This window comes from Telopea speciosissima, chromosome 10 (assembly GCF_018873765.1).
Source record: "Telopea speciosissima isolate NSW1024214 ecotype Mountain lineage chromosome 10, Tspe_v1, whole genome shotgun sequence".
Taxonomy (NCBI): domain Eukaryota; kingdom Viridiplantae; phylum Streptophyta; class Magnoliopsida; order Proteales; family Proteaceae; genus Telopea; species Telopea speciosissima.
In genome coordinates this window covers 22,663,942-22,673,946 of record NC_057925.1, presented here as the reverse complement: position 1 = coordinate 22,673,946, position 10,005 = coordinate 22,663,942, and positions in this window count along the sequence as shown.

Genomic DNA, 10,005 nt, shown 5'->3' with positions numbered 1-10,005 from the left:
TACTAATGACATATCCGATTACAACTCGGATAAAAACCATAAAGGCTTTACACAACAATAGAATTATGTAGATGCATTTGGGAAATTGAATATGGAATGTGGAATGGTATTTGCCAAAGTGGATATTTTCAGGGAGCATATACAATCCTTCTCTGTTCAAGTGGGATTCAATCTAATGAGGAAGAAGAATGAAAGGATTAGGATGACTATTGTATGTGAAAGTTTGAACTGTGCATGGAGGATTCATGCTTCACATGTGGATAAGGCAGGTACATATATGATAAAATCATATAACCCAGTGCACACATGTAGACCTGTGAACAAAAATTTTGGGGTCACATCCACATGGATTGCAAGGACACTTGCTTTTGAGTTTAAAGCAGACCCAAATATATGATATGAAATTATGCTTGACCTTTTGAAGAAAAAAGTTTTTTATCTCAATAGAGAGTTGGAAATTGTACAGAGCAAGGAGGATTACTAATGAATTGAATGAAGGTAAGCATTCTAAGTCATATTCATTGGTGGTTAAATGTTAAACCTGCCCCAATCTGACTGGAACCTTGCTTGTAGGATTAGAGCCTAAGGTCACTCACTCAAGCACCTTGTGGTGTATCACTCCAGTGATTATGATCAGTGAGGAGCCCCCACTGATGGCATCCTACTTACTAGTAAGAAAATGGGTATCATCACCATGCAACTACTCTGTGCATCATCAGATGTACAACTCCCACACCAAGTAATCACTCCGTAATAAATTCCTAGGGGCCATGCCCACATTCATACCTGATTTACTTTGGTAAATGTGTGGGAGAAAGTGCCCATGTTAAAGCCGCAGCCCTTGTGTTGAGCTAATGCAAAATCAGCAAAAGCTGCATTCTCTGGGAGATGCACCCAAATGCCCAGTGCAACTCCCAGAGTTGTTGGAACCTATATTTTTCATTCCAAACTTGTGGGAACCAAGTGCTTTGCTATTGAACTCCTTCAAAACATCCAGTAGGACTTATAGGAGCCATCCCCCAGCCTTAGAACCATGTGGGCCCCATCGACATAGAGTTAAATAGAGAGAAGCAAGTGAAAAATGCATTTTCATTGGGGGGAAGCCTTGGCCAAATAGGCCTTAGTTACCCAAGGCCTATAAATAGATGGCTCATTTTTAGATTTCATCTCCTACTGTTCAAAATGTTGGAGAGGAAAAGAGAAAGAAGGAAAGAGAGGGAGAAGGAAGGAGAGGAAGAAGAGAAGAAGGAGAGTGAAGCCTAGGAGTCTTGGCTGAGTTCTCTAAGCTTGAAGGTAACCCCTAGAGAACCTATCCTACCCCCCCCTCATGCTTCCCAGATTCTGTTCCATGTATGGGAATTCCAAAGACTCAACCATATAGCCATATCCTACTATGTTTCCTTGTGTAGAATCATGTAGAGTGCATAGCTGAGCCGTGGATCATTGTATGCAAGCCTTCTTGCATATGTTTTCCTTTCCTTTTGTACTATTACAAGTTGTAGGTGCATAGATTTCCTATTCCAGCCCTGTGTATAGAGCAGTCTTATACTAGATCATGTATATATCACATAAATGATAGAATAGAGACATCGATTCTTGCATGCATGTTGTGGTTATTGTTTTATAGCTTAGATTTGCTACTGTAATAGGTAAATATAACCTGAATTCATGTTGTTTATATGAATTATTGATACCTAGAAGTCTGATTATAGCCATACTAGCTTGATCCTTTGATGCATGAACCCAATCCATCAACCCATTAGCTAATCTTGGATAGGATCATGTAAGCCCATTATAATATCCTCAATATAAGTGTTACTACTCTCTGGGGTCATCCCAAATCGAATTTGGGGTGAAACCAACAAGAAAATTCTATTTTAGACTCAGAAATCTCGTGTTAAACAGGGACTGGGCGATGCACTGGGCATTACACCCAAACGCCCAGTGTTGCTGTTTGTGGTCAGACTTGATTCTAGCCTTTTTGGATCCTCACCCACAGCCCTAGAACAGCATGGGGGACATGAAAATCATCTTAAAACCCTACCCCATCCACCCTTGTTGATATCCATGCCCTGGGTGCACCAATGGACCCAAAAGGGGTCAGGAACCACCACTGTGTCATAGACCAACCCGGGGGGGGGGGATCTTGCAATCATTTTCTAAGACTGTTGGGACTAAGAATAAGTGAACCCCATGGAAAATCCATAAAATTGCTATATTTTGCATCTCAGGATGATGCACTGGGCATTTCACCCTAAAGCCCAGTGCAAGTCCCAAAGATTGCTAACTTAACTGTTTGGCATCCAAATCTGAACCCAACCTACCCTAGGCCAACCCTAGGACTTTAACCCTTTCTAAACAGTATTTAACATGTTCTAATGGTCCCATTAACATAGGTTATATCCCCGGGTATGAAGTGCTATGTCAGAGTCCAATCGGGACCAGGCAGACCGACTGGCAAACAGGACTTGAACAAGGTGAGTGGAACTACACCATATGTGTAGGTATAATATGACTGATGAGTTATGACAATGATAATAAACTTTATTCTGCTGTCTTAATTTACATTCTCTTGTTTCATTGGATCTGTATTGAGAACGGTTGATGCAACTGCTTACTTATAATCTATTTGTTTAGATGTCGTAGCCGGCTTGGAAACGAGGCTGGTGGTGGTTTGTCGAATGGGATGCGGGGTACCACCCAACTCGTACTATGTCATATAGAATGCATATGGTTAGGGTATCATAACCCATGCTACGAACCCTTGCCAACAGGGGTTAAGGTGTTGGATGTCTATGAGAAAACTAATACCACAGGTTTTTTCGGTTGGGTACCCGTCTTCAAGAAAGATGGTATCACAGACCAATCATAGAGGGCTGGTCAGGCTGACCATGGAGTGGATGTTGGAGACGACTGGTTTTCTCTGACAACTCAATGGGTGTATCATGAGAAGGGGTTAAAGGCCCACACCTGGGATACATGTATTGGGGATTATAGTAGCACTATACCTGCCTTAGTCTGATTGTTAGGTGGCTTAATAATAACAATGAACATTATGCATATAGTCCCATGGTTGTGCTTGCATGGTTATATTTCATTCACGGGTTCGGTGGAGCTCATACCCTTGTATATTCTCTTTTAGATGATATTGTAGGTGGATATCTCGATGGCTGGGAGAATCATCACGAGCAGGAGGGCTGTTACACCCGCACCCAAAATATATCCTAATACCCTGGGTTAAATTGGACTTTTACTAAACGGGTAATACTACGATGCTAATGGCCAACACCTGTGACCTTGAACCCTAAATTCTAATATAAGTATCCCCTCGAAGTCCTAAAAGTACGGGTCAAAGCCCCGCAACATTCCTTGTGCTTTGGGTTCTAACAGCAGCAACGGAGTCACGAACGAACTCACCAGACTGGTTCTATCCATGGATCCGTCCATACTATTTCTTGCCCTTTTGTTGTATTTTCATGTGAGACCCACGTCCCTATGTTCCGAACACAATAACTAGGTCCTCGGACAAGATGAACTCCCACCCTTACCTTCTTTTGATTAGTTGGGCCATGAAAGTGGTCCTACAAGACTTAACTAAAATAAATAATGGGTTCTTTTATTTAGCTTGAGCCAAACAAGTCCTAAAACTAGCATGCCTTTATAGGACCTTAGGCTAAGCCAAATGTATCCTAACCAATTAGACTTAATAGGGTTTGTGACCTTAGCCAAATAGGCCCTAAGGCCCACTTAAACCTAAAGGACTATCCTTAGTCTTAGGGGCACCTAGGCAAACAAGCCCTAAGGCCTCTTTTGATCTTTAAAAGATAGGGCTTAGCCCAATATTCTCCCATCTCTCACCCTCCAAGCCAAACCGTGGAGGAGAAGAGGAAAGGAAAAAGAAGAAGAAGTAAGGAAGAAGAATGGGAGGGGAAAGGAAGAAGATGGAAGGCAAGCCAAAGGGGTTTTGCTGCCCTACCTTACCTCCTCTTGTTGTTTGGACAAGGATTGAAGAAAAGAAAAAAAAAAAAGGGAAGAAGGAGAAAGGAGGAGGTGGATATTCAAGGCTAGCTGAAGCTGGGATTGGAGCTCCACTCACCAAGGTATGTTCTATCTCTTGGTACCTCCCTCTTCTCCATTTCTATTCTTGAGTTGAGTAGGTTTATTGAGTTTGGACTGACTTAAGGTTCCATTTGGGACTCAAGGTGAGGCTTAGCCCTTAAATGGGACTCTAATAGTGAAGACTAATATCTAATGTAGGCTCCTATCAGCCACCTTGCATCATTTGTTGCTGATTCCCTGGTTTTCAAACCCCAAACCCTACATTGGACCAAAAAGGAGTTAGATCCATGTGTGATCTTGGATCCTTGAAGTAGACCTAGGTTCTAGTGACCCTAGGAAGGCCTAAGACTCCCCTCCATGACCTTGAGTGCCATGTGAACTCCAGGTTCCAAGATGGAGAAGATAACCTTAAGAAATCTTGAAAAGAACCCCGACGGATGCACGGACGGAGTCACCATCATGGTTCCGTCCGTAAGTCCATCCAATGTATTTTGGTAGCTGGTTCGAGCAGAGCCAGGAACAGATTTATTCTATTACCTCCGTCCATGGTTCCGTTCCCTCTTGGGAATGTCTCAGGGACCGAACAGATGTAGGGACGGAGTTATAAAGAGGTTCCATCTGTAGTTCCATTATCTCTCGGGTAGGTCTCAGGGACCGAACGGATGCAGGAACGGATTCAGGTGGAAGTTCCATCCGTGGATCCGTCCCTCATATTTTGACTTATTTGCCTGAACGGAGTCAGGGACGGACTCACCCTGCTTCTTCTGTCCGTGGGTCCGTCCGTGTTGTCTTGTTTGAAACCCCATTTTAACTTTGGAGACATAACATGGGACCACTTTATACATCATTTAACACTTACTCTCATGTTCTTAGGCTACCCAATTCGATAGATAGAAGGTGCACCAGTGAGATTCATGTCAACCACGCCGGGTGATACCCAAGTTAGGTGAGTGGGTTTTGGGTGATTTGTTTGGGCTTGGATGTATATTAAATATTCTATATCATGCTATTATATGATTTATAAGCATCTTACACATTTGCATTACTTATCTTGATTGTGAACTGCTAAGAATGTGATGTGGTAAGGTTTTCATTATTATATCGGGTCACGGTGTCGGGTGTACCGATATCGGAACCCCATAATAAATTATAAAACTTATTGACTGTCATCCTAACCTGTATGCGCCGTGCCGTGCTGGTACCCGGGTACTAGATGGAATGGGACGTTGATGCACCCAGAATACCTCTCGGGACGATAGGACTTGCATGTAGTATATCTATGGTTAGGATTCTTGTTCCCTTATGCTACGACCCTTACCAATAGGGGTTTATGTATTGGATAGTCTGAGCACCTATTGCCTATGGGGGAGAGAGGCCAGGTCAGGGGTAGTGATGGCTATCGGGGTCTGCCACTCGGCATAGGGTCTCTTGTGATAACTGAGGCTTCATTATGGCGATAAGTTAAGTGACCCACAGTGTCTCCCGAGTTATCACAGTAGTATATACTTAACTTAGAATTGTGTGCTAGGTGGAAAATGAATCTACCATGTGCATGCATCATGGATTGATTCATAATTGCGTGTTTGTGTGTATGTGCATTCCCCTTTACTCTCTCACTAGCTTGTGGAGCTAATCCCATTGCGTAACCTCTTTTAGTTGATATGCAGGTGACCTCTTGATGAGCTCCTACGGATGCGAATCAAGTGGAGCCGATGGTTTGGACTTGGATGTCGATGTACACCCAAGAATAGTGCCCTTGTGGCATGATTTATATCTTTGCTCCTGTATTCATCTTCATTCATGTATGGATTTTATGTGTAAATATACGAAATTTATTGGATGGATACGGGATATTGTAACTGTAATATATGTTATCATTAGAGAACTGATACCTTGTATTATCCAAATTTTAAATGATTTACGCTTTCGCTAATTTCAATCTCTTTAATTGGAATAATTTATTCCATTGGTTTACGTTCCCTGACATTATCATGCTTTGATAATTGGTTAGACTATGGCTCAGGACACTGTATCTGTGATATTGATAGTATTGGGATGACACTGGTCGTTCCAGTCACCCCTTTTTTTTGTTTTTTATAAAATACCTTTTATTGGGATGGGGGCGTGACAGCTTGGTATCAGAGCGTGATGCTCTGCACCGACCACAGTCTGGCGTAACCATTTGATTTATTCTCAGAAATTAGGTTCTAAATTAAAAGTTTCAAGATCATAAATAAGTGTATGCAGACATAGGAAAAGATTGGTTGTGGTGTAGCTGAGAATTCTAGAAGATAATAGGCAACTATGGAATCTAGGACTTGAAGTGCATGTTGTTTGAGTGGTAACTGTTATGCTGCATTGTTAGGCCCCTAAGTGAGTGATAGATGGACAATCCATAATAATAAATAATAATCCATGCAAAGCCCATAACTTAAGGGAAATAGGTAAATATATAAATATAGATATATTGAGCTAGTTCTATCAGTCTAATTGTTCAGATCCCTCCCTTGGAGGTAATTGTATCCCTTCCAACCCAAAATATACATTTCCATCACCACCAAACTTTTGAAACTAATTGATCAAAAAAAAAAAAAAGGGGAGAAAATAGAGAAAAGTTAAAAGTAAAAGAGTTCCAACACATCCAAAGCAAGTCAGGAAAAGTCCAAATTGAAGACAACTTCTGATTTTTGAAAAGAGAAGTGGGGCTAGCTCTCCATGCCATCACGATCACCAGTCCTCTCGTTGCTACTATAGAAGAGGAAAGTGTTGATGTTGTTCAATTCCTTTTTAATCCTCTCGAGACGCTGACTGTGAGAAGAGAAACTACCCCTTGATTTCTTCAAATCCCTCATTCTCAGATTCATCCGCCTGATGGCCAAAAGAACATCACCTGCACCTGCATCCCTGGCACTAGAAGTCCCTGCAGAATGTGGTCTGGATCCCATAAACTCTATATCATCATCCTCATCATCAATCTCTCGGGGCCCTCCACCCTCCCCATATCTGACCGGCTTCCCGAAGCTATAATAGTCACAATACAATCCCATCCTCTGTAATGCATCAAACCCAAAAGGCCTTCGGAGCTTGTTCCCTTGGGTTCATGGTCGAGGTCTACTCCAAAATGAAGAAAAATCTGGGTGAGCAGTCTACCATATGGCAAGGTGTTCTTGCGGCGAGGATTAGCCACCGCTTGAGCCATGTGCTAGATGATCACATAAGGAAGACATGTCTACTGGCTAGTATAGAGGGAGTATGCCAGTGCCACTGCCATCAAAGGAGGCTGGGTGCTGTGTCCTTTAGAGGGAGCCAAGTTGGTCTTGGCAATGAAAGTGAGAACTCACTGAGAGGGGCTGAACCTTGGAAGGTCATCATTTTCATCAGTCTTGTGATTGGTAAGTGTCTTATACAACTTCTGATGGTCTGTAGAGGACAGGCATCTGTTAGGGTCGCTGCCTGGATAATAGTAGACTCTATCTCCTTCTGTAGAAATGCTCAGAAGTATCCCCAATTCCACTTCATTAAAGGCAATGGTTACCCCCTTCACGAATGAGGTTAACCTAATGCCCTCTGCATCCTCTTTGACTAGCACCAAATTGGAGTAAAACTCCCTGACTAATGTGGGGTAGAAGAAGTCTGGATGGGTCAACATGCTGCTCCACTTCAGCTTACTGAATCTAATGCCCACCTTGAAGGCAATCAATTCCTCCTCTACAGTATCTCTCTCCACCAAAATCTTTCTATCGTGAAGATGCTCTCGGTAAATTCCCTCGGTCTCTGCAGATGTAAATCGCCCAACATTGAAGGCGAGAGGAGGAGCTGGCACAATAACTAGATCATTTTGCCTACGTGGAGCCATGAGTACTTCCTACACACAAGAGACCACCAAAAGGCAACAATAATTGAGCCAAACTTAAATAAATAAAATATGACTGGTGTGTACAATTATAGGTGCAAATACATGTGTTGTGTGGGAATTTCTTGGCTGAGAAAGGTTACACAATAATTAGACAAGACATAATTACCATTGGGAAGTATGATCAACTTGGGAAAAGAGATAAGATACATATAAAATCCCTAGAGCATGGACATGAAGTGATGAGATTCATAGAAACAACTTTCGCTCTTGACTACCCCATACCCCCAATCAAATATCAAACAAGTAACTTGACTAAATGAGAACCTCAACAAGAGACAAAGATTGAATATGATAGAGTAAAAAGGGAAGGGGATGAATTTCAAATTCTATACTAACAACCACACAAACAAGGAAACATGCTTGAGGATATGCCAATGAAATTACTTTCCATGAAATTTTAGGGCATACAATGGAATTAGTCATGCCATTAATGTTTTTCCCAAAATAGTGAGAATTTGAGAATTCTATCCCAACCATTACCTAGAAACAATTGAAATAATTCAACTAAATATGGTAAACTTGACAAATAATCTGTAGAATTTCTTGCAAGGAATTTTAAACCCAATCAAAACAAATATGCACACGATAATTAACAAAAACTGTGGCATTGATAGGTTAGGGCTTGATTCAACTAAAATAAAAAAAAAACCCTAGCTTCAATCAAATCTTGGCATGGTTTTGGTGTTTACATGGCTATGAAAATGCAAATTAAAACAAAACTGCAATCACAAACTTAAAATGATTATCCCTAATCGATGGAAAAGAGGAAGAAAATGGAAAAGGCATAACCGAAACCCTAGAAATGGAGAAAAGAGGGGGAAAAGAAGAGAGAAATAGAAAAAATCCCTTACCTTGAAACAATGGAGATGAGCCTTGATGCCTTGAGTCTCAAAAACCACCAAGGAGGGGCAAGGGATGCACGAGTGGAGGTCTCTTGGAGAGCTTTTGCACTGCGGTTTCGTCTTCACCCTTTGGAGCCAAAATGAGTTAAAAAAAAAAAAAAAAAAACTCGTGGTTGTGTTTTTATAAAATTTAGCGAATGGACGCACGAACGGAGCCACCATCGTGATTCCATCCGTGAATCCGTCCAGCATAAAAATTGTAACTTTTCATTTTCAAAATTGCACGGAACATCGAACGGATCCACCATCATGATTCCATCAGTAGTTCTGTTCGTCTCGGTATTTTTACCAAACCAAGCTCTCTGAGAATGGACAAACGAACGGATTCACGTTACATAATCCGTCTTGCCTGTTTTACGATGGAGCCATGAATGGACTCACAGCAATGATTTTGTCTGTGAGTCTGCCCATTTTCTTTTGGGAATTTGAGCCCAAATTTTTGAGACCTTGTGGCCACACTTATATGTGATGATTATATGCCTATACCCTAAATTTACACCCATGTAGTTTGACCTATACGTGGTTATTGTTTAATCTTAATTTTATGCTTTGAGGTCAAAATGTTAGGGCCTACGCCAGCCGGGCCAGCTAGCAGAAAATAATGACAGACATTAGTAAAGCTGTGGCTTTCATCCTACATGAAGGGAATGAGTGTCTTGAGGATGAAAATCCTTAAGCCTCGTGACCAAGGAAAACCTAAATTAATTAAGAAGCCCAAACCCTATTCATTACTCTTAGACCAAGTATTATCAGATGGAACTTAGAATGGGGTGGGAATTTGTCCATTCCGAGCTCAAGTCATGGGATAAGGAGACCTTATATAAGTGAAAGCCATTCATGAAACTTCATAGGCTAGTGGCAACCCTATTTGGATTTGCTTAGTCCATCCAAAACCTTAATTGGATTCATGGAAAGGATGCCAAAATGTATTTAAAACTCCCAACTGACCTTGATCATAAGATTAATGAGGCCCAAATGATTAGATAAAACCCCAGAATATGTGAATGGAGAATAAATTTTGGGTTCCTCCGTTTCTAGGAAGCTGATATGCACATTTATGTGTGAAATCTTAGGGCCATAAAGCATACATTTTTATACTTGGAATGGAGCAACTCAAGGTTTTTGTTT